At 50.0% G+C, this 27,934-nt stretch overlaps 1 protein-coding gene across 7 annotated transcripts in view; it reads left to right on the forward strand.

Annotated features, from left to right (window-relative positions):
• Positions 1-27,934, forward strand: part of LOC119437131 (formin-binding protein 1-like) — a 260,696-nt gene that overhangs the window by 149,484 nt on the left and 83,278 nt on the right. The window lies entirely within an intron of this gene.

Genomic DNA, 27,934 nt, shown 5'->3' on the forward strand with positions numbered 1-27,934 from the left:
AAATAATCTTAAGCGATCGCTGTTTGTTCGCGATTTTAATTGGAGCCGCGCTTCGAAAATTAAATGTTCTCAGTCGTGAGAAGAGCCTTTATATATGGGGCGAAACAATAGTCCACCTTTGAGCTTTTCTTCTTGTTTCATGTTCACGGTCGTTATGGCGGGGTTTGTTAGCGTCCGAAAATTAACACAATTTGTCTACGAATAACACTAATATAAAGTGTGGGCCTAATTCGTAGCACCTTTGGTTCGTTAATGTGTGTACCGAAACTTTACGTACCCGTGTGCACCGGCCTCGCCACTTCGCTGACGGGAATCGAAATTCCGAGCTCGACTGAAGACCACATCAGCTGGGCGATCGCGGCCGGTCACCGGGATCGGTATAGTTCGCTCGTGGCGCGAAGTTCGTTGTGTATAGGCCACCGAACTCTGCAGTTGTGGGAAATTCTGCCTTTCCTGTTGGACGAAATAGGACCTGGGTGCTGCTGCAGGCCATGCTGCTGCCGTTTCGAGGAAGGTGAATGGATCCCGTTTGCCCCCGTACGTGCCTTGCTGTCTTGCTGAGCCCAAGGTCGCACGCCCGAATGCGGTCGTATGGGAGACCGCTTTTGATCGGGTCCTGATACGGGCGGACATGTTCTTATATAGTTTATAGCGAAGCTATGTATATGCTGTGGCCGAGGTTCCCCGTACCTGCGCCTAATATCCACTGTGCGCCATTCCTGCTGGGGCGATGCGGCAGTGATACGGATCCGTCTTCGACGCCGATAAGCTTTTGGTCGTATACCTTAAATGAGTTTCCCAGTGATCTTTCCTTGGTCAAAGGCCTACTTTCCATGGCCGAAAGTGTCGCTGTATCTTCTATATAGTTTGGCGACCTCGTGGTCACCGCCGGCAACCAGAGTGCCTGGCGCGCTAAGAAACCTGTATATATACTCAAGTTGGTTTGACGGTGATAGTATACTTGTGCAGCAACCAATCGGTACAGTTAGGCCGTTTACTGCGAAGGCAATCGAATTTCAGTTATTTCGCTCCTAAGCAGTTCCCACAGTATACGGAGAGAAGCGAGGGAGGTGGACGCAAGTTCTTGACGTTCAGAATAAGGACACACTTCGAACCCTTCCCAGTCACGTTAACAATATTCGAATGTTTACAGTGGGGTCTTCGTTGCGCGCATCAGTTGCAGGCGTGCGCAGCACGGTGATCACGCTTTTAGCTCAAGGCCAGCCATCGACGAGGAAAAGAAAACGGCTTTGCCTTTGTTGCGGACGTTCCCGCTCTCCTGCCGCGTGTTTTTATTTTTTGTTACCTGCACAATGGCAGTCGCATGCTCCGCGTGTGTAGATGCGCGCAGCCAGTCCCGTAATGATTCGCAGTTCCTCTCTCTCTCGATGCGTATCGAACACAATGGCTTTTCTTCGAGTGTGCGCGCTAACGCCCAGTTGCCGTCACCGCGCGTGCATTTGGGGGGGACTAATCGATGTTGCGTTGTGGTCGCGTCGAGCCTTGCGCAGAAGTCTGGTCTACCGCGGCAGAGCGGGACCCGCAGACGGGCGTGTGTCCTAAAAGGCCGCTCTGCAGCTTTTCTTTTGTGGCGCCGCAGGGATGAACAACGTCTCACTATCCATCGCTGCTTATTCGTTTTTCTGAGCCAACGTTTTCTAAGCTGTTGCGATAAGCCGGGGCCTATAAAAAAAACAAAAAAGTTCGCCGTTTTCTTCTTTTGGGTCCGTGTCCGTTCTTTGCGCTGCTGATAGAGAAAGACGTTCAGTAATGTAATTTTAAAATGTGTACATATATTAGAATGCAACCCCTGTGGTTTTTCTGGCGACGTTCCTATGTACTGTAAGATGTTGTAGTTGGGCCGGGGGGGGGGGGGGGGGGTAATTACAACCGGCGTTCTTCAATCCCGATCGGAAAGCGGTCGCAAGTCGAACCCGACCTCGACTTCGTTCTCAGCCCATATCATCACTAAGCCTCTGCGATGGGGGTAAGCCCTGAGTTCCGTCGTTCACGTCCTTCGGAACAGAACCTTTATCTTCGTATTCGCACGATTCCACTGGTGAGTAGTGGTGAAGGAAATACATCGCCGATATATGAGGGGCCGACAAAGTTTCTCCCTTGCGCGTCTTGTTTTCTGCTGCCGTAGTAAAAACGGGAGTATTCGATCGAATGCTATCGATGATCGCTGCGCTGCTTCTGAACTGCCTCCAGCCGTCCAACGACGGTCTCCTTTTATCCGCTGGCCCCTTCTCCGTACGTGCCCGATTCCCGTTGGGCTGGTGACTATAAATATGCCGAAGGAGACACCGGGCGAAAAGACGGGACGTGCGCGTGACTTGATCGAAGTTTATGCCACGACAACGCACTGTATATGCGGAAGCGGTAAGATCAGGTTAACTGGTCTGTATATTGGTAAGTATGACATCGTATAATTCTCGTGCGCTGTGTGGCGTACTTCGTTCGAGTCTGGCCGCTTGTCCTGTGCTGACCTCACGTGTGCCTGTTGTTTTCTTTGTGCACTAATAGTAACATACGTCTCGGCTTGTTATGCGTGCATGGTCTGCGACGCCAAAAAATCTTCTGGATTTTTTGCCACTGAATCTGATGTGTACCTCCTGAATTGGCAATAGCTCAGTGTGGTAAGCATCGTGTGATTCTTCAGACTTGTCAATTCATAATTATAATTTGCTTTCATATGGCTACATATTATTTGAACACCATGCACTTTTGTGCCACCCAAAGGTGATATGCAGCAGGTAGCAGCTCCGAGGCATATAAATGAACGTTTGTGAAGCATCGAGCCATATTTATCTGCGGCATGCATAAAGTCAACAAATTATGTAATTGGCATAGCTGACGCTCACATTTACAAAAGTTTTGTTTATCTCGGCGTCGGATATTTCCTGCAGCACATTTTTACAGGAATCATTGGAGCAGGAAGGATTAACGGCCAGTCAAGTTACGGCGTGCGAGCAATGCGAATCCTTTCGTCAGCTTCCCGGGGAGGTCGCGATTCTCATTCGTGCTATTGGGACCATCGTCGATGGGAAAGCTTCTCCTAGAATTCTTAATGAAGCTTCGCTAATTGCTATATATCGATATCGCGCTGTCCAGTGGTCATCTTTTTCCTCGTTCTATTTTGGTGCTTTCTGCAGTCTAGCTGCCCTGATGTATGACCCCGCGAAGAATCACGGATAGCGTTAACACGCAGTGCTTTTATCTCTTTCCGCATTGCGAGCTTGAAATGTGAAACACGCTGCCGAAAGGTTAGCGCGCGATCATATTGATAGCCGTAACGCGGAAATTGCTTTGGTTTTTTTCTTTTTATTTCTCTTTCTTGATGTCATAACTTTTACTGGGGGAGCATAGCATTGAATTCAATATTGAAACGACCTTGTGTGCGTATACAGAGACGAAGATGCCTCGGTGTCCGCTGGGAGAGCCTGATGCTGTCTGAGTAAATGAGTTCAGAGCCCCGGGAGCCAGACCTGTTTCTTTCTTTCTTTCCATCGATGTTGCGGAGAGAGACAAGCTTCTTTAACGTCGCTAACACTTCGCACGCTAGCCTTTATTTATTGACCTTGTTTTACTTTTCCTCTTGGGTTATATACGCCTGCCGATATTGTCGGCCGCGAGCTGCTGTTGCGCGGACACCTATTGAGTGGGCGAGGAGAGGTCCACTCGAGTGGCTTGCGGCCGCGAAGTAAACAACGACGAAAAAAACGGCGCTATATATACACATATATGCAAATAAAAACACAAGAGGGACGGCGGCCGCCGCCGGTCAGTGTGTTCATGCAAGAGAGCCGCCGATCGAGGAAGTCGACCGCGGTTGCATCTGCCGCCAACACCGCGCGCGCGCGGCATCCCGCGATTGCGTGCGCGGCGTCGACGGCGATGGCCCATATGCGTGCGTGCGCCGCAAGATTGTTTGGTTCCTCGTCGGCTTCCTTCGGTGCCAGCTTGGACTGTCTCTCTCTCTCTCTCTCTCTCTCTCTCTCTCTCACGTGGCGCGTATATACCGTTTTTACTCGAATCTAGACCGACGCCTGAAATTCCAAAGGTCAGCGAAAAAAATCTTCGTCAAACGTATGCCGAACGAAAAAAAAAAAGCTGACTGCGTAACGAACACGCATTTGGTTAAGCTCTTCGACGCTATACATTGCAATGCTGCAATACTGCACTGAGCGTATTGGAATAGAAAGGCCTGGAATTGGGAGGCCTTGAATATTGTGGCCGCGAGGTGACATAATAATGTCGGGCAGTTGCGGCTAAACCGCATCCTTGAATCTAAGTCGACCCCCGACTTTCGTACATATGCTATTAAAAAATGTATCTGCCTATACATTCGTACATAAGTAAATTGCGCAGCGCATTATAGTATTTACTGTGTCCCAGCTGCCGTTAGCCAGCACCGTGCAAAAAACCGCGCAAAATACAATTTCAAGACCTACGACCGAACACCGTAGGTCGTGAAATCGTATCTTGCACCGTATTTTGAACAGGTTGGCTAACGTTAGCTGGGGCACCCTATTATACAAAGGGCGTACGACCGCAGAAACGACACACAGGGCGCCTACTTATTGCAGCTGTTGGGAGTCAGTGCCCTGTGTATGCCTCGTTTCTGCGGTCCAACTGGCCTGAATTTCCGTTTTTGGGAACCTACATTCGAGTGAATTCGGTACTACGCACCGCGTCGGCCGAGTCGCGTCGGCCGCCCTTTGCGTGCGCGCGCCTAAAAACGGGGACGCATCGCGCTCACGCGCGCGGGGCTGCATCCGTGCGCATGTATGGCGCGGCGCCTGGTATATACAACCTTTACTCTTTCCCTTCTCTGTTTCGTACCCATTTTTGGGAGATGGGCATGTCTCTCCCAAGGGTCACTATGGTCTTCTGTCGGAGTTCTCGCTAGAATCAAACGAACGAATGAGCAAATTAAGATGGAGATGCGAGAGGCGTTATCCCCGGAGCAAGGTTTTCAGGCGTGTTGTTCCGCGTGTTGATCGCGGAATCGCAGCTGTCCTTGTGGCCCGCTGAGTACGAAGCGACCGTGTTAGGCGCCGCTGCATTCCTCACTGTATTCGGTAACAGAAACAGTGGGCGTGGTCCTATAGAGTTGGACCTCCTTGCCTGCGAAGGTGCTCTTCTATTTTTGGAATCCGTTCGCAACAGCTGAGTTGGACAAGAGGAGAGCTGTTGCCCTTCGCAACCCGTCGGCTGTTCGAAGCCAAATCATGCTGTTCTTGTTTTAATTAGAAACGGCAGCGCATGGAAGACCGTATATTTGGGCGGACCTCGTGTTCGCACCGCTACTTGTAGCCGTGTTGAAAGTTGGCTGCGTCGATGTACAAAATTGCGGAGTCGGGGCTTTTTATTAATCACTATTGTTTGCTGGCATCGGGAGAGGATACTCGCGGAAAAGTGTTTTCCGGCTTCGAAGTATCCAATTGTTTTAACATGGTGGAGTTGTAAGAAACCAGCCTCCCGCACTTCTCTCCTTTTGTTGGTGTACGCCTCTAACACCCCGTTGATGTAGGAAAGCAACAACCGAGTCCCATCGAAACTTTTCTGTATAAGGTGCCGATCTTACTCTCCAGTCCCTCAGCAGCTTCAAGCTGATATGCCAAGAGCACGCGTCTCTTAACTTGAAAGGACGTGTATTCATTGTTTTGGGCTCCACGGCGCTACATCCTAGATAGCGTTTTCTTCGCTTCGTCGGGAGCTACGGAGTGGAATAATATATTTTGTAACCGGCTGTGTGAAGTGTTTTCTGACGACGAGCTTTCCTCTCTGTAGATAGTTACGGGGAATGCGGACAGGCAACCCGAGGCACGTTGGTGAGCCGGCGAGGGACGGTGAAAGTTCCGGTAATCAAGCGTTGAAGTTGGGTTAGAATCAGACATGGTGCTCCACTCGTTCCATACTTTAGTGTCGTCACTACGCGCCTCGCTTCAACTGACGTCGCCATCTTGAAAAGCCAGTGAAGTCGCGCGTATGCTCTCCTTTTCTGCCGCCGCTAAAAGCGGCCAGCTGCATGGAAGGCACCAAGAAAAAGCGTGAACGGTTGGATAAGGGGAGTAGCGTTTCGTCGGGGCTTCGTCCGTGACGCAGTGCGAGTTCTCGCGCCCGCCTTCCTGGCGTCGCATCTCGCATTGTTGTACAGCGTGCGCGCCGTGCAACAGTGCGAGCGGAGGGGTATATATGCTCGGGGGGGGGGAAGAGATGTTAGTCTTCGTCTACCTCGATTCAGAGCAACGCGCACTGGCGGGGCAGGGGAACGCGACAGCGCTTTCTTGAATGTGCATATGCGACTGAAACTGTAGCGCGTGCATAATCGGTTCCCCGTACACTTCTTCGTACATCCGGCATAAGCACTCCAAGGGAGGGGTGACGAGATGTGCTTTGGTGGTGGTGTCTGGTTGGCGCACTCGGCTTCATCCTGTCCGCGCGGTCACGTGTGTGCTGGCTTCTCTGTCGCTCGGTAATTCAGTTTCTCTCCCTCCGCCTTTTTCTTCTTTTTTTCCCACCCGCTGTCTCGCTCGGGCGATTCTATATCACCCTTTTCTAGACTTCATGTCGAGCGTTCTGTGACCGAGTGACGACGACGACGTTGTCTCGAGTGTGAGGCCAGACGTATAGTGTACCGCTCGAGGCGCGTGTCCAATTCGTTCGCAGCGCCCTTACGTCGCTGTCTGCGTGCACGCTGTCGCACTTGTGAGGCGCCATTTTAGTGCTGCGCGGAAAACAAAAAAAGAAGAAAAAAAATGTTGAGAGTGTGAAGGGAGGAAAGGGGCAGGCAGAAATGCCACGGCGTTGCATATGCGGCCGCATACTCAGCGCACGTTCTTACATTTGCGCTTTCGAGTGTCGCAAAAATAGGGGAAAAAATCTTACCCGATTCGTTATGTGTTTATATATATATATATATATATATATATATATATATATACGCACACAAAACCGCCCATCGTGCTATACCGCGCCATGTCGCCTCGGGCGAATGGGCCATCCGACGCGATAATGGACCGGTACAATATGTCCGTTCCTTTCTCTCTCTCTCTTTGTGTGTGTGTTTCTGTGTCCTCCTTGTGGACCAGTATTGTGCGCGTCTGTGTCCGACTGCCTCCTTCAACCGGTCGCCTCTTCTCTTTCTAGGAGAGAGGGGGTTTCCTTTGTCGTCGCCGCAAGCCTCCTTCCGGCCTTTGACTTTTCTGTGGGAAAGCAAAGCGAAGGGGGAGGACGAGCGGAACAAATAGCACCACTGGCGCTGTCTTGGGGGGGGGGGGGGGGTGACTTCGGCCTTTCACACTGTTGCGGGGAAAAACGAAGAAAAAACGATTTCCTTGGGATTTTTAAGGCAGCGTTGGTCGATCGTGAACTTGTGAACAACATTATAGAGTATTTTTGTAGCATAGCGTTAACGTTCAACCGATGCATATTCCCCCAGCTGCGCATGCGCATTCGGCGACAGGCTATATCGGCAACGGTAGAACGGTTACGCTATGCTGTGACTCTTCGTTGCTCTTGGCATACTCAAGCTCGCTCGCGATGATTTAATCAGTGCGACAGCGTCCAGCGCAAAGTATTGAATCTCATTTACCAACGACTAACGTTTGTGGCATACAGAGGAACGAAGTTTGAGCAGGACGCACGGAACCGCTGGGGTGCTCGTTAGGTTTGCGCAAATCACCTCTGTGTCATCAGTCACGAACTTATTATGCACATGCCACAATACACGATCTCTGGGACGTCCATGTACTATACGTGTTTGACATACTCCCAAGTGGTATTCTCCGAAGCTACTGGCCGATGCTTGTTGCATTCTTACGTTGCGTTATGACGTATACGTCAAACATATACACGTTATTGTGCGAAGAATGATTGAAAACCAGTGCTGTTTACTTCCGAGGGGGGCCGCGTGCGGCTCCGAGCCAAACTGAGCCGGAAGCTTACTCATTGACGGAGCGTGCTTCCGCCGTGCTCGTGCGTAAACGCTGGGTTTTCAACAAACGCGCCTATTATTAGTCCGCTTCCTCCCGGCTATGACCGAGCCTGCGTGCAACCGCAGGCTTGTCTCTGTAGATTTGCCGTCTGGTGGGGCTCGAAGACGTAGCCTCGGTATTCCCGCGTCCTTCTCAGGCCTAATGGTTCGCTGATTACTGCGCCTGCGTTAAACGTCGCACGGCCTGTAGCAAAAGGCCACGGCGCTCATCGGCTCCTCTTGGTTTGGGTCTTTCTAACAAAAGGCCGACGGCCGTGTATACCTCTTGCTACGAAAGAGGTGGCCGTTATTCTTTTCCACCACATGCCATTATGCACACCGCTCATCATTTCTCCCACTTTACGAGTAGCGTTTCGATTACTCCATTACACGAGCACAGATGCGCATGTGTCGTTCGACCTGGGGTGGTATTTTGGACACTGTTAAATTCCGCCATTCACTCGGCTTCGCCATCTTGTCAGCTCGAATTGGCCCACAGCGCTGCTGCTATACGTACGGCTTTTCTGTGCGAAAAAAAAAAAAAAAAAAAAAAACGCCGCCGTGGCGGAGTTCGATAATATGGCGGAAGTTGACAAAGTCCAGAATAGCATCTCTGCTTCGATCGTACCAGCAGCAGGGTCTGTCAGATTGGCACCGTTTCGCACTCCGGTTGTCGAGCTCATGTAACGCATCGTCGCATCTATATTTCACGCCGCGAAGTGCCCGGCGCTGTGTAATCGGGCCTGATCACATTGCGCACGAATAACTTAAAGCGGCAGGCAGCCGCCCCCCGTAAACGGCATGTGTAATTCGTCAGTATATAACAGCGCGACCCGTCGTGCAACGCGAAACAGTCGTCGTGTGCGCAGCTCGACAATACGTCGCGAATGCGCCTATAGCCTATAGCTCCACGTGGTGGCTTGCCACCTTGACTAAGTTCTAGCCCACCGAATATGGCGGAACTGCCACAGATGTCTGGGAAGTATACATGCATATGTGCGCGCTCTAGTTGTATGCACCTGCTTCTTGTTACCTCAGAGAGGAAGGACAAGAAAGGAAGCGACCTGCGACACTGTTCTAGGGGCGGTTTGAGAGAGCGCCGCCGGCTGCTGCTGCTTCGAGCGTGACGTACTACGTTCGGTTTCGCGCTCCCAGCACTACAAGCAGCAACAATGGGACGATTTTCGGAGTCGGCCGGGGGGACAACAATCCTTATACTGCGGCGCCGGGGTCTTCCGCGTCCGCGCCGCTTTAGAAACGGGGGCCCCGGGAGTCGTTCCAGTAGCCCTCATTGTGTTCACGGAGAGATAGAGTTGGTTCGAGAGCAATTCCACCCGAAGACAAAAAAGGCGGACCCTGTAGCTCCTGTGGTGGGACGGGGGAGAGAGAGAGAGATAAAGAGAGACGTGGTTGTAGGATTGCCCGGGCGAGGAGGAGGAGGATAGGTGTCCTGTGACCGGCGCGCTAAGCGCTTGCGGCCTGGCGAGAAGAGCGTTCGACCGTGACCGAGAGCCGTTAGCTGCACTATCTGATCGCACTTCTCTCGCCCCGCTCGCTGTCATTAGTCTTTCTCCGTGCGCGCGTTCTCGCCGGCTATAGCAGCACGGTGTTGGCTCGCGGCCGTCAGTCTATAGGCCGCTGTCGGAAGTTTTGTGCGCGCGCCGTCCGAGTTTGTGCGCGGCTTCCCTAACGTGCTTTTGTAAAACCTCCATTCCTCTGAGATACGTACCGAGCTAACGAAACATGATGGCGTTACTACGAAACACACATACGCACGCACACACGCGCAGAGAGAGAAGTTGACGCGAGGTATAAGATTTTCCGATGACTTTTTCAAACGACAGGAATCGGGAGTTGACACACCATTGCGGCGTGTGCACTCCCGACGCACACCAAAAAGTGCGCACTTTTCAACCGCGCCGTTTGGCGCACATGACCGATGTGCCCAAGAGAAACGTATACGAAAATAATCTGAATGTCTGGGATCCTAAGAAGGATAAGTCCTGATTCTCGTTGCCCTGCAGTCGTGGTCGAAACGTTCAAGTGGGCGCCAGTGTTGAAGTGATCATTGTCGTAGCGGCGGCCCGATCGTCAAAGATCGGGCCAAACCGGACTGGAGTAGTCCCAATTTGAACGGAGTGATGCCACGCCCACTGCGGTAGCCACCGAACCCCGATTTTCTACCCATTGGACGATCGCCTCGTTCGTTAGGCGCCTAATGCCTTCTCTCGCGAACCGACAAGCTGATGTCCTCGAAATGCCATGGCCATCGAAGCGTGCACCGTAAATCATGTTGCGGTAGTTTAGGCGCCTTCAAAAGATGTTTGTGTATGCATGGCCGATAATCAGCTGTTGTTCATTGCAATTAACGTTACTCGCCTGTCAACTCATTGACTGAACTCGACGGCGTGCATTTCGTGATTTGACGGGGGGAGTGATCCTACTCGTCGGTCTCCTTAACTATGGCTGTCGCCTATAGCTCTTCAGAGTTCAAATTTAGCTTGTCGATTTTTCTCCAAAGTCGTTATTGAATCTAAATAAATTTTTTAAGGACATTTCTGACTGAGTTTCATAAACAGATTGACCACTGTGTTTTAATGCTAAAATCTGTCAATTGAACGTCTTTTGAGTCAGTGAAAATAAGCTTGTATAGGCCAGCCAGTCAAAAGAAGCGTAAGCTAGCCTCATTCTAAAAAAAAGGGGGGGGGGGACACTTGTTAGGGAGAAACAGCTATATCTCGTATTGCATTACAAGTACATTAATTGCAGCAATTTTCCTAATTTCGGTGAAACCCTAGAAAAAAATTCAGCTTTTTTTTTCAGATTTACATTATGAGCCTGCCTCGCGTCAGAATCACCGGTGGCGATATCGCTTTCACATACAAACGCATCCTGCACAATCTGAGCATCCCCTGGAGAATGGCTCAGTTTTGGCATATCGCAGCCACGTCGCTTTTCGATGTACGCGTCGGTGTATATCTAAACGCGTTTAAACTTTACCGTTGCGCTCGAAGGAAGAAGACGGAACAGAGTGGCATTATTTCCGCGCAAACTCTCTGCCTCTTGGCAATGCTGTCACGCAGCCGGCTGGCTTTTACAAGAGACCTCGATGGGGTCGCGTGTGTGCTGAGCGGCGACGCTTGTGTCACGCGCGCTTTTCCTCCTATTTGGCTCGCGGCATCTGCGGGTTGTTATACGGCATATACCGCGTGGTTGCGTAACGGTGGTCGCTTTGCCAATAACGGTGCGAGATGTAGGGATTACAACCGGACTGTGTGTACAACCTTTATATAGTGCGGCCCGTGGTATCTCGGGGCAAGCTCGCGGCATGCCAGGAACTCGGCGCTCGCGTTTAGACGTGTGCGGGATTCGGATTCGTTTCGTGACCTGGAAGGAAAATTAAAGGGAGAGACAATCTTGAGAATGCCTTCCCCGTTTTTTGCGTTTAAATTTCTTGCGAGTTACCGACGCGACCAAGGTGTACGTTGCAAGCAACAAGCCCTGCAGTCGGTTGATAGATGTAGTCTTATTAACGGGGTGACTGCAGCGCGCGCATGTATTTGCTCAATAGCCGAGCGAATTCTTTTTTTTTTTTTTTTTGCTGAGCACACGCACAGAAGTTTGTTGCTAATAGGTGTTTGCGCACCCTCTGCGCTTCCTACGTTGATTGGCTGTGTATTTTTTTTGTTTACTAAATACACGCAATACACGCAAAGTGCCTCGAGCGGCCAGTCGCGCGGCAATTTTGCGTGTATTCGCGGGCTTCTTTCACACTCTGAAAACACTTCTATGTAGCACTTCTTGCGCAAAAGAAAGCTGCATAGGGAGTTTATCATGTTGCTCTACAATATTCTCATTGACACTTTTCATTTAATTATAATATTTGAGAAGTTGATTAAGACTAATTACGTAATTAGGTGGTATGCAACAGATAATCTGAGTATCCCCAAGCGACGGCAAACGTTACCTTGGTTCTGCCCAGCTACGTGGCATTTGCATATTTTTAAATGTTGGTGCAAGATAGTTGGGACATCCTGTAAATATATACGCCAGTGCAGTTCTTGTCCTATACGCGGCCGTTCGATGGAAACTGTCCTTGATGTACAAAATGGTCTAAGATTGTTGTCACCGACCACTAGCCCACTTAGCTCCGCGTCTCTCTCTCTCTCTCTCTCTCTTTTGTCTCCGTTAGGCATAGTTCCTTCTTTTTACCTGAAAATGCGTACATTTGCGTCTTTCCTTCCACAGTGAAGCGCCGAAATTTTATCGTGTGCTGTTAGTCCCTGCTGATATGCGACAACGACCTTGCATGAACCACACACCGTTCGTCGGCACGAATTGAGAGGTCTCACACTTTGCATCCGCTGGAGAGAGGGACCCCCCCCCCTATACTGCGCAGCTGAGGAGCCACGCGTGCTGTTCTGTGCAAAGTTCATTCTCCCAGCGAAGCTGACAAACTGCGGTGGCTCATTGGGTATGGCGTTGTGCGTGTTCTATTCCCAACCGCGGCGCCCGCATTCCCATGGCGGGATGGAACGTTAAAAATAAAAACTGCTCGTGTATCACGCATCGGGTGCACGTTGAGACACCTCAGGTGGTCAAAATTAATCCGTAGCCCCCACCCCCCTACCCCCCTCCCTTCCCTATGGCGTCACTCATAACCTAGCTGTGCGGTTACATTCTTATTCTGTGGCGTTTTGTGTATTCTAGGCACTTTTTCTTTTTTTCTTCTTCTTTTTTTGCAACGACGCGTGTCTTGCGGAGTTGCCGTGCCTGCGATAACGCCGCTCGGCAGAGAACCGGTCGGCTACGATTCTGTGGCGCCTGCAGGTGCGTTCGCCGAGGGGTAATGCTGCTATATAAAAAGGCGGGAAGACGCTTTGCGCGCGAGCGTCTCCCAAGTTCCCACGTATAATACGCATATGCGGCATGGTGCGCGCGCGGACCCGACCGCGTAATGGTGCCGTCCGTTTGATCCGCATCAGCTATGCGTTCACTGAACGTGCTGCGCGCGGTCGAGGAAGCGTGGCCGTCTCTCTCTGTTTTATGTTTCCCGCTCTGGTGTGCGCATTCTTTCGCCGTACGTGAGCGGCACCCATGAGCGCGCGTTGCCGCCGTTTGCCTTGGAAAGTTGCACGCGAGGCCGAGCGCGTGCGAGTGAGTCGAAAATTGAGTGAGCGCCGATAAAGTTGCCATTCAGGATCCGCACTTGTTTGGTGGAATATTACATACCGGGAGTCTCGGCGAACACTTTCAAAAAATTTTAAAGGTTGCCTGTGGCAGATGGCACAATGCTAGTTCATAAGCTGGTTTACTCGAAGAGGCGGACAGTGTACTTGCACAAAATGTTGAAATGCATAATCGACTAATGAACAGAAAAATCACTAATTACGCTTTTTACCAATTACCTTATATTGCAATTTTACGAACGCTAGCCGTGGAGTTCGCAAGGCGGATCCGCTTGGAACGAATTCGCAGGATGACACCAGTTTCGAGATACTAATTCCCGAATTTTGCGTTCCAGTTACTTCTGTGCTTCCATGCATGAAACATTTTGTTAAGAAAGTAACTGGAACGACAGTGCATTTGTCCGCAAAGTTCGGGAATTAATCTCGAAACTGGTGTCATCCTGAGAACTTGTTCCAAGTGGATCCGCTTTGCGAACTCCACGGCTAGCATTCGTAAAATTGCAATATAAGGTAATTAGTTAAAAACGTAATTAGTGGTGTTTTCGTTAATTAGTCGATTATGCATTTAAATTTTATGTTAATGTCCGCCTCTTCGAGTAGACCAGCTCATGAACCAGAAAGTGTTCGCTGAAACACCCTGTATCTTTCTTAGAACTAACCTCCTTAGTGACGGAGGTTAGTTCCGAGTATTCTGCTTAATTCGTTCACATAGTTCGAATGCTCTCCTGTCGTATATGTCAGTCAATGTCATCGCGGCAGATACAGCGAACGTTTGCGTACCCCTATTCGAAAAATATAACATGAAATAAAATCGAGGTAATAGGAAAGTCTCGCATTGAAGGTGGCGTAAGTAAAAATTTTCTTTGAGTTTACACGCCCTTTCACGGCTTCTTCAAGCCAGGCAAGTCCGGGAGGGATTTTGGTGACCGAATAGCTGCTGCTGCTGTCTTGCCGTACAGAGCTGATATAACGAATCGGTTTATAATGTATAACGATGACACGAACGCGACGGCACGACGACCAAGAGCACACCTACCTAGTCGCCCGAGCTAGTAGACAACTTGGGCCACTGGGTCGGCGTAAGAGGACGGACGGGCAGGCAGGCAGACTCAAGTAAGCAAATAATGCTGATCGGATTAATAACAAAACGGCTCAGCGGTGAAACTGCACTACTTTGCTAAGACACAATGCAGTGTTCGCGCCTGCACAACTTCGTCTTGCTGAATCCTCGTGGAAAGGCGTTGGCCACGCGGCGGCAGCAGCGCTTGCGCGTGTGTCCCCGTGCGCGCGCGTCGTTCGCGCTTCGCGCCGTTGGGTGGTTGATGATCGCCGCAGCAGATGGCGTAACGTGTCACGCCTAGCGGCGACCATCGTAAAAGTGTGCGCGAGCGCGAAATGGTGGGCGGAGACCTCGCGTGTATCGAACTTAATCAAAACTGCGTAAGGACGCCTTCCCGGTCGGTGCGGACAGCGAAGTCGCTTTCGTGGGGCGTTTTGCGGGCAGCTCTTTTGATAAACGCCGTTCTTCGTTCGGTTGAGGAAAGTGTCGAACCTCGTTATGTTATTAGTGTATATATATTCCGTACGCTTTGGTACCGTGGTGGTGATAGCCGCGATAAATTTTGTTCCTTCGTATAAAATATATTGCACGTTGCCTCCAATACTTCTAATAACTACCTAGGAATGTATCAAGTGACATATGTCAGGTGCATGCAGAACTGTATGAAAGGGGGTGAACGATATTCTTGCTGCATGATTTCGAGAAAATTGACACTTATTTGATCTACGCCGTTGATGTCGTCACGGACGACGAAAAGCGACCGTGAAGAGCGCTTCGAACACCGCAAAATGACACGAAAATACAGGATGAAGCGACAACATGGCAACCCACCAGAACCACTTTTTACCGTATCAGACATTTGACAGTTATATTTTTCTGGTACCGTATAGATACTGCTCTTCGCGTCTAACAGTAGCAATTAAATAGTAGCAAACAGTAGCAAGAAAAAAAAAAAACGAAGGGGGTTCACATTTGTCGTTACTCAGTAATGAGAACCGACTTCAAAGGCGATTGCGTCCGTGAGCTGTCTTCAGGTCTCAAGTGGATACAGACCAGATTTTTTTTTTTTTTTTTCCCTCTAGCACCCGTGTTCAGAGCAAGCGTATATACAGTGCCAACGCCTCCTAGATAGCAGGCGTATACACTCTACTCTATGACATCATGTTACTTGGACCGAAATTTCCGTTGCCAAGACCGGCGTGACGAAAGTGGTGACATGAAAATCGCCGCGGCTCACTCAGGAGCATCCCCATTAGATTGTCGGGAAAGGTCGCATGGCGTCATGGATCGAAGTGCGCAGGCCTTGTCCTATCTAGGATGCATTAACAGTGCCCAACGATTGAAACGCGATAGGCGGAGCGCGTGGCTAGTCGGCCCTTTTCTTGCACCGCCGGTGACCACTGGGATACCCGGGTTGATGCATTTTTGTATCACATGAAAAACGAGAGACTTTGTGATGCACTGTGACTGCATTTTGCACCCCCCAGCGATCACCCATGGCGCGAGAAGCGCCGGCCGGCGTGTGTGTGGTCCGAGTATCGCGTTTCAGCTGCTGAGCACTGGGCCGGTATTTTGTAGCGATGCCTTTTCAGTAATGCCTTTTTGCGCTTATCGCGCTTTGTCAGTGGTCAGAGCGACGGTCCGCTTGCGTTATCAACGTGATCAGCCGGCCGTGAGCGGTGGATGATAAGACTAGTATAGAATAACTCATAAGGCATCGCTACAAAATCGCGGCCCTGTATATACGTAATCTCGATCACCGTCTGACGGCGCGGCCCACACATAGGCTGCTGGCTTGATAACCTGGCATCTGATAACAAGCGAACAATGGCTGCAAGCATGCGATGAGAACGGGCTGGGAGCTATCGCGGCCGTTCGCTCGTCTGTTCCCGCAGTCTCGGGCAAAACATGGCTGCCGCCTGCAAGCGCTGAAAATTCTTGTCCGTACGGTCGAAAAAAAGAAAGAAAACAAAGCGGGGGTCAATCAGACTCGCTTTTTATAATAACCATACCAAGCCAGACAAATAATGAATGTCGACTGAAGCAAACACGAACGTCACCCGTATTTTACTTTATATCAACACCCTATTCTTTGTGACGGAAAAGGGAAGTGGATAGAAAACACGATTTGCTGCTGGTGGGAGCCGAACCCAACCTTCTTATGAACGCGTGCTCTCCGCTTTCTTTGATATTTATGTTCATGTATTCATAACCAGTACATCTGCATAAAAACATGTACAGACGTGTACATATATTTATGCAGGTGCGGGTAATCTTATAGTGTATGCCACAGCAGTTCGCACACAATAGTTCATCCAATGAATCTGCTTGAAAACTGGTTGTTTGAATGCACCCTGTAATGTCCAACGTATCATATACAGGGTGTTTCAGCGAACACTTTCAAAATTTATTTAAGGTTTACTGTGGCTGATATCCCAATTCTAGTTAATGAGCCGGTCTACTCGAAGCGGCGGACATTACTTGCGCAAAAAATTAAATGCATAATCGACTAATTATAAAAAATCACTAATTAAGTTTTTAACTAATTACATGATGGCCCATATTGTAATCTACAAATTGTAGCCGTGGAGTTCACAAGGCAGATCCACTTGGAACGAATCCCCGGGATGACACCGCTTTCGAGATATTAATTCCCTAACTTTCCGAAGAAATGCATTGGCGTTCCAGTTAGTTTCTTACCAAAACGTCGCTTTATGCACTGAAGCACAAAATTAACTGGAACGCCAATGCATTTCTCCATAAAGTTCGGGAATTATGCCGAAACTGGTGTCATCTCGCGAATTCGTTCCAAGTGGATCCGTCTTGCGATCTCCACGGCTACAATTTGTAGATTGCAATATGGGCCATCAGGTAATTAGTATAAAAATTAATTAGTTATTTTTTATTAATTAGTCAATTATGCATTTCAATTTTTTGCGCAAGTAAGGTCCGCCGCTTCGAGTAGACCGGCTCATTAACTAGAATTGGGCTATCTGCCACAGGTAAACTTTAAGAATTTTTGAGTGTTCGCTGAAACACCCTGTATATACGCTGTTCTTATACCTTGAAACTGATTTCAGTATGGTAAGGTTAATACGTAGCCTATATGGAGAGTTATCAGTTGTGGAGAGTTCAGCAAACCAATCGCTAAATAATTCGTTTTTTTTTTTTTTTCACATACTCTCCGTGGCCAGAAATAAGTCAACACATTTTTCGAATATTCGTTAATGTGGTACTGCGTTGGGGCGTTAAAGGGTTAAAGATGCACTTTCAACGTTACACATTCATACGCGTTTAGGGGATACGGTTGATTTTGTTCAGAATTCAGAAAAAAAACACGCAGAAGAACCAGATAGTACTCCCAATTAAACGCGGCTTTCCACGGGCAGTTGCGGTTATCTAGCTTTCCTGTTCGTTATCACATCACCGAGGAGATAATGCTCCAATCCAAAAATAGTGCAGGCGTACCATAAAATTACCATTTTCTTATACAATTGAAAAAAAAAAATCGTACAGAATCAAAGGCAGACGACTGATATTCGCAACAGACTGAAAAAAAAAAAAAAAAAAAAAGGTGACAAACCGTCACCCGCTTGTAATAAGCGGAGCTCGTCCTCCGCATCTATACACGCTGCATCGACTAGCAGTGATTACTCAGTTCGTTCCGCACGTAAGCAGCAAATAATAATAAAAAAGCTACACGCATTTAGCGGTGAACTCATTCCGAGATGCGCCAGTTATTTTTCTTCGCATGATGGCACGGCGGTCTGTATACCGACGGGTCGCCTAATTCTTTTGTTACTGCTGTGTGTTCTGTGCGTCCGTCCTTTATCTCGGTCTCGTGTTCTGGTTTCGTTATTTGCGTCCGTTTATTTAGACGACGCAGCCAAAAGCGTCTACCCACATAACTATATCGGCATGACCTGGCGTCATTTTCTTTTAGTTTAATTGCTTGTTTAATACGAGTTTGTTTCGAGATTTACGAAAGCCGGCGGCGACGGGGCATTCGACATCTGCTGAAGATGTCTGCCGTTATAATTGCCGTAGAGAGATCGAGGCAAAACATGTCTCGGATACGATATTTGTTCGCTTTAGAGCAAAATATAAAGTATCAAAAAATAAAGTTACACTAAAGATAACTATAATAAACGCGGGGATACCTGCCACAACGGGGAGAGTTCGATCAACATCCAACTGCTCTCCTACACGCTGGTTCCACAAATGGGGGGAATACAGTTTGCGTCGATCAAGGGCGGCGCTCCGTGTGTAGTACCAACATGTATTCGTTTATGCGAGGTGTGCGGAGTGGACACTTGTTCGTGCATAAGCGCGTGCAACATTCTTCGCTGGCGATCGTGTAGCGATTGCGCCGTCATTACGCGCGGTGCCGGTCAGCGACAATTACGCCCGGCTTCGCCGCGCACGGTTCGCTGCGTGAGTGCACGCGCGCTCGTCCTCTCGCCCGCCGACTGTTCCGCCTGACAGGTGGAACCGGGCCAGTCCCGACGACCCGGCTTCGTTCCCACGGAGGGTGTTTTTTTGTTCTCGTCAAGGAGGTTCTCTCTCTCTCTCTCTCTCCGCTCATTGTAAACAACACGCGTTCGCCGGCACACTGCGGGCCTACTTGGCGAAGCTGGCGACAAAAAAGCCTCCTATACGCAAAATCGTTTCGTCTGCGAAGTGCTGTTCTATCACTCAGCGCGATGCGTCCCCCCACCCATTTGTGTGTGTGTGTGTGTTCGTAAGCGGAGTACTAATTGAAAACGTGTCGCGCTCGAGGCAGGTTTGATTGATTGGTTGTCCCGCGGTTATATACGGAGCGGGGGGAAGCCCCGGGGTGGATTCAAGGAGCGTCTCTTCTTATACTGAGAAGGTGCGTGCTCCCGCAGATCGTTGTCCTTCTAAGGACTCGCGAGAGAAAGAGCGGAGCAACGCGACGTGAATCCGCTGTCGCTTGTCCGGAGCGCAGGTGGCAGTCTCGTTTTTGTTTTTTTTCTTTTTTTCTTTTCTTTTTCTCCTCTCCTTTCGCCTCGCCGCTGAAGGCGCGTATACCGCCTGTATAGGTTTTCGTCTTTGCGGCAGCCCTCACGTCTTTTTGCAATGAGGCTCGAATTTAACCTATACCTGAACTCGGCTCGTTTTATGCGGCATTAGTTTGGGGGCCGGTTTCGGGTTTCCGCGCGCGGTTCGCGCATGAGGACCCGGGCCATCGACCGGCGCCCTTTTGTTTTCCTTCTGCCTCCTTCCTCTTCGCTGTTTGTTAATAGCCTCTCGCGCGCCGTGTATGTACACACACGCTCTCTCGTTTGTCACGCAGTTTGCTCACCACCCCTTCTCTCCTCTTCTAATGAACTGTCTCGCCGTCCACGCATGGTCGGTCAGCTGCTGCCACGGTGGCTGCCGTGGCGGTATTACGCGCGGGGCCCACCTTGGCCTCGCAAACCCGGCCGATGACGCTGAGCGCGCTCGTTTGTCGCCGCCGTGCCGTTGTTGTTTCTGTTGCCTGTCGCGCAGCTTCGGTGCTTCTCGTGCGCGTGTTGTTGCGCGACTGACGCGGACACTGCGGCCGGAAGGCCCCCGTTGCTCGGCGTGCCTGCCGCCCGCAAGTCGAGGAGACCGGCGTTCGGAATTCTCGCCCGCTCGTTTGCGCACCGATCCGGAGCTACTTTCTGTACCTCATCATCTCTCTCTTCCTTTTTCGTTTCTAGTTAACGCGAGTCACGGAGGGTCTGCACACGTATCCTGAAAATTTCAGATTTTCGAGCAATTATAGCTTTTTTTTTTTCTTTTTCCCTGGCAGAAATAAGCAAAAGCTTCCGTCTCGGTGTCGTGATCCCATCGCGCTGCTCCAGCCATAAGATGCTGCGGGCACGCGAGACGAAGGAACACTGAGCATTCTTTCGGTAGAGGCCGATTACGTTTTATGTGCGAAGGAAACTTATAATGAAGGCTTAGTGAGTGACGAATTAATTTAAGTGAGCGGGTGAACGTACTTACTGTGATACGCGGGTTTACGATTGTCGAAACACCGTCCCGTTGGTAGCCATCGTTTGGGCATCACGAACTGTTTGTTATATGCTGTTAGTCCCCGACGATTATTCCCCGAGTATATAATAAAACAAGACATGGGTTTTGTGAAGGTGGGAAGAGAAGAATGTTATCGGCTTAGGAAACATTCGGTTTATATACGCTCTCTATATATTACGGACAAATAAAAATACTTGTAATCTTCGACTAGGCCAGTATTGCATTAAGTTACTGTGAAGATGAATGCCTGATGTCAAGAACGTTCGGTGGGCATAATCACTGCGAACAGAAAATCAGAAGATGGGTATTTCCAGGACGACCTTTGCAAAGCTTCGTGAAATATTTTTCATTTTTATTATTTGTTTCGCAATGAAAACCGCGAAACAATGCACAACAGGCTCAGGCGCCCACAAAACCTCTCGAAAATCCTTAAGTGCGAAAATGCACTGTTTTCGCGGCTTAAGCAAGTAGCTTGGTAATTGAGGGCCTGCGGATGGGATGCGAGAGCGGCACTGCCTTTACTGATAGTACACCGTGCTTCCCTTGAGTCGAGCCCAGTACAGACCCACACATTGTGCGTGTGTGTGTGTGTGTGTGTGTTAAAACTTGGCGATACGGGGAGAGATAAGCTGAACTGCTCCTGCGGAACCTTGCATATGGCAGCTGCTACATTGCGTGTGCAAAGCTCTTGTTTGTGGTCCTGGAACCTTGCTGCACTGTCGCGCTTAGAAGTATCGCATAGACAATAGATAAAGGTGCGACCTAGAATAGCGATGTTTTCGCGACCGAATGGAACGCGCGATAGGCGCGCCGCTGGCAGGCGAGGACTTGCTGCTTCTCATTTGGGGGGGGGGTCTAACCATTGTCGATGGGTCGCATATGGACAACTGTTTCGAACATACTATATAACCACCCACACTATAGGATGAAGCTGTGGCGCATCGCGGTACGGAGTATTTTATTGCTTTGAATGTTCTTAAATGTAATCGGAGCCTCGTTCGCACAACAGGCTTCAGCTAAACATGTTGGGCGCGCTCTGTGATGACAGCGTTGTACGGCCTCCAATGGTTGTTGTACATTGGTCTTCTTTTGGAAAGGCTGCGTGCGCATTCTGTTCCAGACATTTAGGGGCTCTGCTCTGGAATCGAAGCATGTTTTCAATCAGTTAATAAAGCTCGAAGGTCACTCTTGCCAAACAAGATGGTATTTCACTAGAGAATCTTAGCTCGTTCCCTATACGCGCTTTTAGGCTGCAAGGTCTTTTTGTTTGGCGCGCTCTCCCCGTCTAGCCTGGCGTACCTCTTCCGCTGTCTGTCTTTGGTCTCCCTTAGGCTAAACAATTAAGTGACTGTCTTAATGATGAAAACTTGGCGCGCCAAAGGAAACCGCGCTGCGGAAAACGGAAGTTGGAGCGCTGGCCGCGGAAAGAAATCTCCCTGCGCGGCCCCCGTCGTCCTTCACTCACTGCACCAGGCAGGGGAGAACGCAGGCGCACGCACTTCCCGCGTCGGCGGCGCGGCTCCGCGGCGCTAACGCCTCTGCCGCGCGAAACCAAGCGCGCGCGGTGCACGGTTCAGATCCCAAACGCACCGCCGGGCGCTGCTGCTTTATTAGCCTTTATCACCCGCCTCACTCGAGCTCTTTATGGCCGCATTAAAACTGCGCGTCGCCGACGGGGAGAGAGCGGACTGCCGGCGTTAATGGTGGTCGTTGGGTGGAAGTCTGCGGGAGGGCGGTGTCGGATAACAAGAGCGGCGTCGCAGCGACACGCCCCGTGCCGATAGCTCACGGCCCGATCACTCCTGGTTTTATAGGCTGCGTGGTTGTTGTCGCTGTTGTATGTGTAACGTGCCTGGTTATATGCTCTTCTGACGGGCTCCCCCGCGAAGCCGCTGGAAAAGCACCGTCCCGCTACACTTCCGGCGTGTTTGTTGGATGCACGTGCGTGGTTTACCAAAGGCCGCACGGAAGCGCCGGCCCAGTGCACCGCGACCACCTTGTCCCCTCGTACCGCACTCCGTCGCCGGTCGCCTGTATACCTGGCACTCTTACCACGGTGACTCGACACGATCATGCACATGGTACGGTATACGCGCCTATATCGCTACGATCTAGTAGTTTTTTTTCGCGCAGTCACTGTAGTATAGTGTACGCTTGCGCCGCTTACTATAGCACCTTGCCAGGGACGCAGAGGCAAATAGACGTATACAGTCCTTGTTAAAAGTTCCGAAGCCTTGGATTTCGCTAGTGGCGGGATATGTCGCCGGTACTTGTTTGCAGTATACTCATGCAGTATATGCCTGGCGCTCATAACGCTCGGGAGAGAAAAGAGCGCGGCCGCATCTCAACCTCCAGGGCTTCCATCGAACGTTCCACCATCGGTCTCAGCTCGCTACCCGGCGATAGGCCAGTTCACCCGCGCTGTGGCTTGTGAACTTCTGACAATGACTGGACGTGGACGAGATTATGTGGGCGCCGTTCGAGAATTGCACGCGTTAGCGTGGTAAGTGCCGTTGCGCGCTCTCTTCTTCAAACTATACGCGGCCTGTCACTTCAAATGGCCGTTGTCTGCATTGCACAGTTCCCAAGCTCGGTACTGAGCGACAACACAGCTTGAGCGTCTCGGGAAAATGTAGAACACGGTATGTAGAGATGCGTGATTTGAACTCGACTATACTATATAGCCAACTCTAAGCAGAAATACTGCACGTTCTCGCCTCGTCTTCGCTCAGTGCGACTGTTCACACCATGTTGATGGTACACACCACGTTGGCATGAAGGGTGCCCTTTTAGTAGCCTCTTATGCTCAGTATCACAAAGCAGTAGCAGTAACGTAATACAGGTTTCGTTCGCTTATCTATTTCGGTGGTAAATTTCCTCTACATTTTATTCTACATGAAAGCGGTGTGTGTGTGTGTGTGTGTGTGTGTGTGTGTGTGTGTGTGTGTGTGTGTGTGTGTGTGTGTGTGTGTGTGTGTGTGTGTGTGTGTGTGTGTGTGTGTGTGCGTGTGTGCGCGCGCGCGCGCGATGAAAGCAAACACTCACAGGGACGCTCGCGTGAACCTGCAGCGTTCAATTTCGGTGTTCTCGTTCGCCCGTAAATTCCAAACTGTAGCGTATACACAATCTGCCACATTTAGTATTTAGTGCTAAATGTGTGCATAGCTCCGTTTTATACAGTGACTCAGTCTAGCTCGATCGTCCCAAGAGTTTATTCATAAATTCATTTTCGTCTCGCGTCATTCATTTTAAACACTTTTCTCGCACCGTATACAGGACTTTTGTTTTAGCTTTGCCAAACTTGCTATTTACAGCGCCGCGGAGCGTGGACGCTGTCAACCGAGCGCTATGTCTGATATCGTGCGCCGGACGGCGTTTTGTCGGTTCTGTTCTGTCGGTCGTATCCGAAGGCAAGCTGACTCGGTAGCGCTGACGTGCTTTCTTCGTCCGACCACAATGCGCCGCGCCGGCACTTCGCTGCTCGTCACAGTAAAGTCCCTCCCTTTAGCTTATCATCTCTACACTTCAATTAAAAACTCCAGATAACTTCCCCTGTGCTTTCCATGGCTTTCATTTATCTGTTGGTGGTTGTGACCGACAAAAATAGAGCCCCTGCGTTCCTTTTCTTTTCGCTCATTGCTGTCTTTATTCATGCGTATAAAGAAAAAAAAAAAAATACGGGTGCCGGTATTATAGGTAGAGCCCCACCACGCAAACCGGAGGTATGCTAAGAACCGAAGCTATACCCTTTTCGCCAAGTCTTGGCCGTGGTATGGTGTTTGCGTGGTTTCTGCGTGTCTGCGCCTTTTTTCTCTTCCGCGTGCCTCGTGGTAATTGGGGCGTGTTGGCCTGTCGGTCCGCCACTTCTCTTACTATACCGAAGAGGCATGCATGCGCGCGCGGCAAGCGTTTTAAGCTGAGGCGAAGCTTCCCAGCACTCTGTGTTTGTCCCACCGAACGTTTTAAGCAAACCGCGGCGTGTTTTCGAGTTCGTTCGCCCGAGTTGTAAACATTCGCGTTCCTTTCGTGCTCCTTTCGACACCTGCTTTGTAGTGCGCGTTTCAGCTTACGACGCTTTGAGGCTGTCAGGGCTGAAGACAGCTGTTATCCTGCTGCCGAGAGTTTCCGCTTTGTCAGGTCGTGCGTGCGCTCGCGAAGCCGCGAGGTGCTGCCGCGGACGTATTACGTTAACGCGCTGTTTTAACTCTTGGAAACCTGCAGCTATATATAACGCCATGTATTGTTCGTGTGTGTGCATGCATGCGAATACTAAGTGCGATGAGAGAGGTGCTTGAAAAGTTATTGAATCTACCGAGAGACCAAAGATGCTATCATTCATCGAACATAAGTTTCGTATGAGAGAGCCACCGAAACAGTGGATAGAAAAGACGAACACGCCACCGGTAGGGACGAAATACGTAACCACCACACGTATGTATACGAGGGCGATTCAGAAAGTAATGCCTCCAATCCCGTTACTTTGCCAGTAGTACTGCAAACATTTTGAACTCATAAAAGAGTTCAAAATGTTTGCAGTACTGATTAATGCACTGATGTTTAAGCTATAGAATGTCACTTGCCTCACCTTCCTATCTCTTCTCGTTCCCGAGTAATCGAGCAATCCATGGCGTCCAGTGGGTACGTCTGGTTAAAACAGCGGGCTGCAATTGAATTTCTGACTGCGGAAGGTTGTGGCTTGTGTGGAGATTTGATGCGGCTGGATTTTGGTCTTTCACAGTCCTTGCCCACCTCCGCACAGTGCTGACGTCAACACAGGCATCCCCGTATAAGCTGCAGTCAGACGGCGATGAATGCTGATGGGCGCACGACCTTCCGCAGTCAGAAATTCAATTACAGCCCGCGGTTTCACTGGACGCCATGGAATGCTTGATTACTCTGGAACGCGAAAAGATAGAAAGGGGAGGCAAGTGACATTATATAGATTAACCACCAGTGCAGTAATGATAGAGTTCAGAATGTTTGCAGTACTATTGGCAAAGTAATGGGATTGGAGGCATTACTTTCTGCATCGCCCTCGTACAGTGCCTCGCTCGCTGCTATGTGATTGCCGTGTATATATATCTAATCTATCTAAATTTCCTTGCTCTCTTTTTCTCACTCACCGCAGGCCTGTTCGTAACGGAACGTGCATTGTTCTGGCGGACGCGTTGCACGGCTGGGTGAAATTTTTCAGACCTCGACGAACTTTTTCAAAACTTTTTTTCCGCAACGTTTTCGTGACCTCTGTTCTACGATCAGCTCCACTTCTGTAATGGTGGGACAGTTTGGGCATGTTGGTATTTCACAAATAAGGCAAAAAAAAAAAAAAAAAGCGCGAACTCGGTAAAGCCACAAATAAGGCACACGCGCACTCACTCACTCACTCACTCACTCACTCACTCAGAAATGTGCATACATATATAAGTACACAATTGTGTGTGTGCTTTTTGTTGCTGTGGTGGCCTCAACACATGACCTTTAGTCTCTGTACAGTTCCCACTATGTTCTTCCTGGAACGGCCGTGGCCCATTACTGCAGGCAGAGAATATTGACCCGAGATGTTGTGCATGCCTCACTACAAACGGTATCGCCTTACACGGTACGCAAAGAGCGGCACAGTTTAGGCATACAAATGAAATGAAAAAATTCTCCGTTCGTAGCAGCTGGTCGGTTGGCCAGGATGCTCCTCCTCTTAAAGGCGAGGGCAGTGACGCCTCGTCGCTTGCGGGTTCGCGGTACCGCGAGTGCGCGCGCACATGCAGTGCAGCAATTGCCCCGTTCTGTTCCGGGATGCGTTCGCGCACAAAGCCGTGCCGCCGCGGTGTCTGGCCGCCGGGTGTTCTTCATTCTCCTCCAGCGCCATGGTGTTCTGGTCGGCACTCTACTGCTCTCTCGAGCACGAGCGAACACGCGCGCCTTGTATAGAGGAGACCGGACTGCTGTTCCGCCCTCGCGTCAGTGCTGGCGTCTGACTCAAGAGCCGCGCGTGGGTGGAGTGGCAATTCGGAGCTGGAACCCCCTCTTTCTACACCCTGGCTGCCCGTGCCGCTATTTGAGGGATGCGCTTCACTGGTTCTTCGCGAGTGAATAAGACTCGTGTGTGTGTGTCGAGAGAGAGGATTCCAGTACCGAGAACGTGCGTGTGTATACTCTCTGCCCTAGACGGGTTGCACTGACTACGTGCGCTTCCTCGTGTTGTGACTTATGCGTGCTCGCGAGCGCGTGGTGTACTTCATCTCCGATCCGTCTCATCCCCCCCCCCTTCTGCCTGTTGAAGTTGATTCTTCCGGAAGGAAGAAAGCGATAAAAATAATATGGCTGCAATATTGCAGGTCAGGATATTCTCGCCCCACTGTTCTGCAACCGAGACATTCTCAGAATAGGTTTAGGACTGGGGGGTGACTTGTACAAGTAACAAGTTCCTTTCGCCACCGGAAACTCGGTTCAGTTCTGAGTATAGTGCAACATTGCGCTGTCTGGGTGGCTGCCGCTTGTCGCGCCCCCATCCTGCTCCTTTCCGATCTGCTACTCAATACGTATGTCCAGGCGCAACAAAATCAAGAATGTGTCACTTCCATAAAAGAGAGAGTGTTTGGGTAGGGGGGGGGGGGGAGGTTATTTATGAGCGATCTGTGAAAGTGACAAGGAGCATACTTATCAGGTTATCTCCGTTCCTTGGCAAAAATAACTAAAAAAAACTTCGAAGTTATTGCTGATGTAATCAAAAGCTGCCAAATAATTGCGTATTTTACCTGTGTGCAGAATAGTCGCAAGGTGTCGGGGTACATGCGCATATATTGGATGTCCCGGACTACTATAGTGATATATATATATATATATATATATATATATATATATATATATATATATATATATCCCCATCTTGGGCGATACTTTCGTTTTCTTTCCTTTTGTGTAGTCCTGTTGTGAAAAACCCCAAAACTCCTGATAATGATCTGCCGCTCGTTGCTGGAAGTTATATGCAGAATACGATAATGATGGTGACTGTGACATGTGGAACTGTCTTAAGAAAAGCAGTTAGTGCCAGTTACACTGATGAGTGCAATCTATGGAATGCCCGACTACTACGCAGTAGGCTTGCTTTCTTGCGCCTATAACCCAGGCCATAATATGCGGAAAGTTGTTTGATGTGTCTCACCTTCGCTCCCGCGTCTCCCCGGCATTCACACCTCCGGGTGATGCTTATTTATACTCGGGGGTGCACGCGAGCACGTGCGGTGCTCGGGATCTCGCGGTAATCCCGGTCCTTGACGCGCCGTCCGCGAGCACCGCAGCAGCAACTCCCTTATTTGTGAGTTCAGTGCACCTGTCGACCCTATGGACTCGCATATTGAAAAGCACTTGCGCCCTGTTATATATATATATAACTGCTCGCGTTGACGCGCTGGCCTCGTAGAGCGTCTACTACGCACTGCCGCTGTTATTTATGGAACTCGACGCGCTTTTTATCGCGGCGTGCTCTGAGCGTGTAATAACGCGCAGCGTGCCCGACGAAGGTGGTGCACGTATAAGCGCGCGATCGGTGATGGTGCTGCACGGGACGGTCGCCTTGCTGGAGGCAGGCACGTCCCTACCGGCCTGCTCTCAAAGAACTCGGTCGCTATTACAGCCGGGCATGCTACTCTACTAAATAGTCGATTTCATTGCCGGCCCTCC

The sequence above is a fragment of the Dermacentor silvarum genome, chromosome 1, assembly GCF_013339745.2.
Source record: "Dermacentor silvarum isolate Dsil-2018 chromosome 1, BIME_Dsil_1.4, whole genome shotgun sequence".
Taxonomy (NCBI): Eukaryota; Metazoa; Arthropoda; class Arachnida; order Ixodida; family Ixodidae; genus Dermacentor; species Dermacentor silvarum.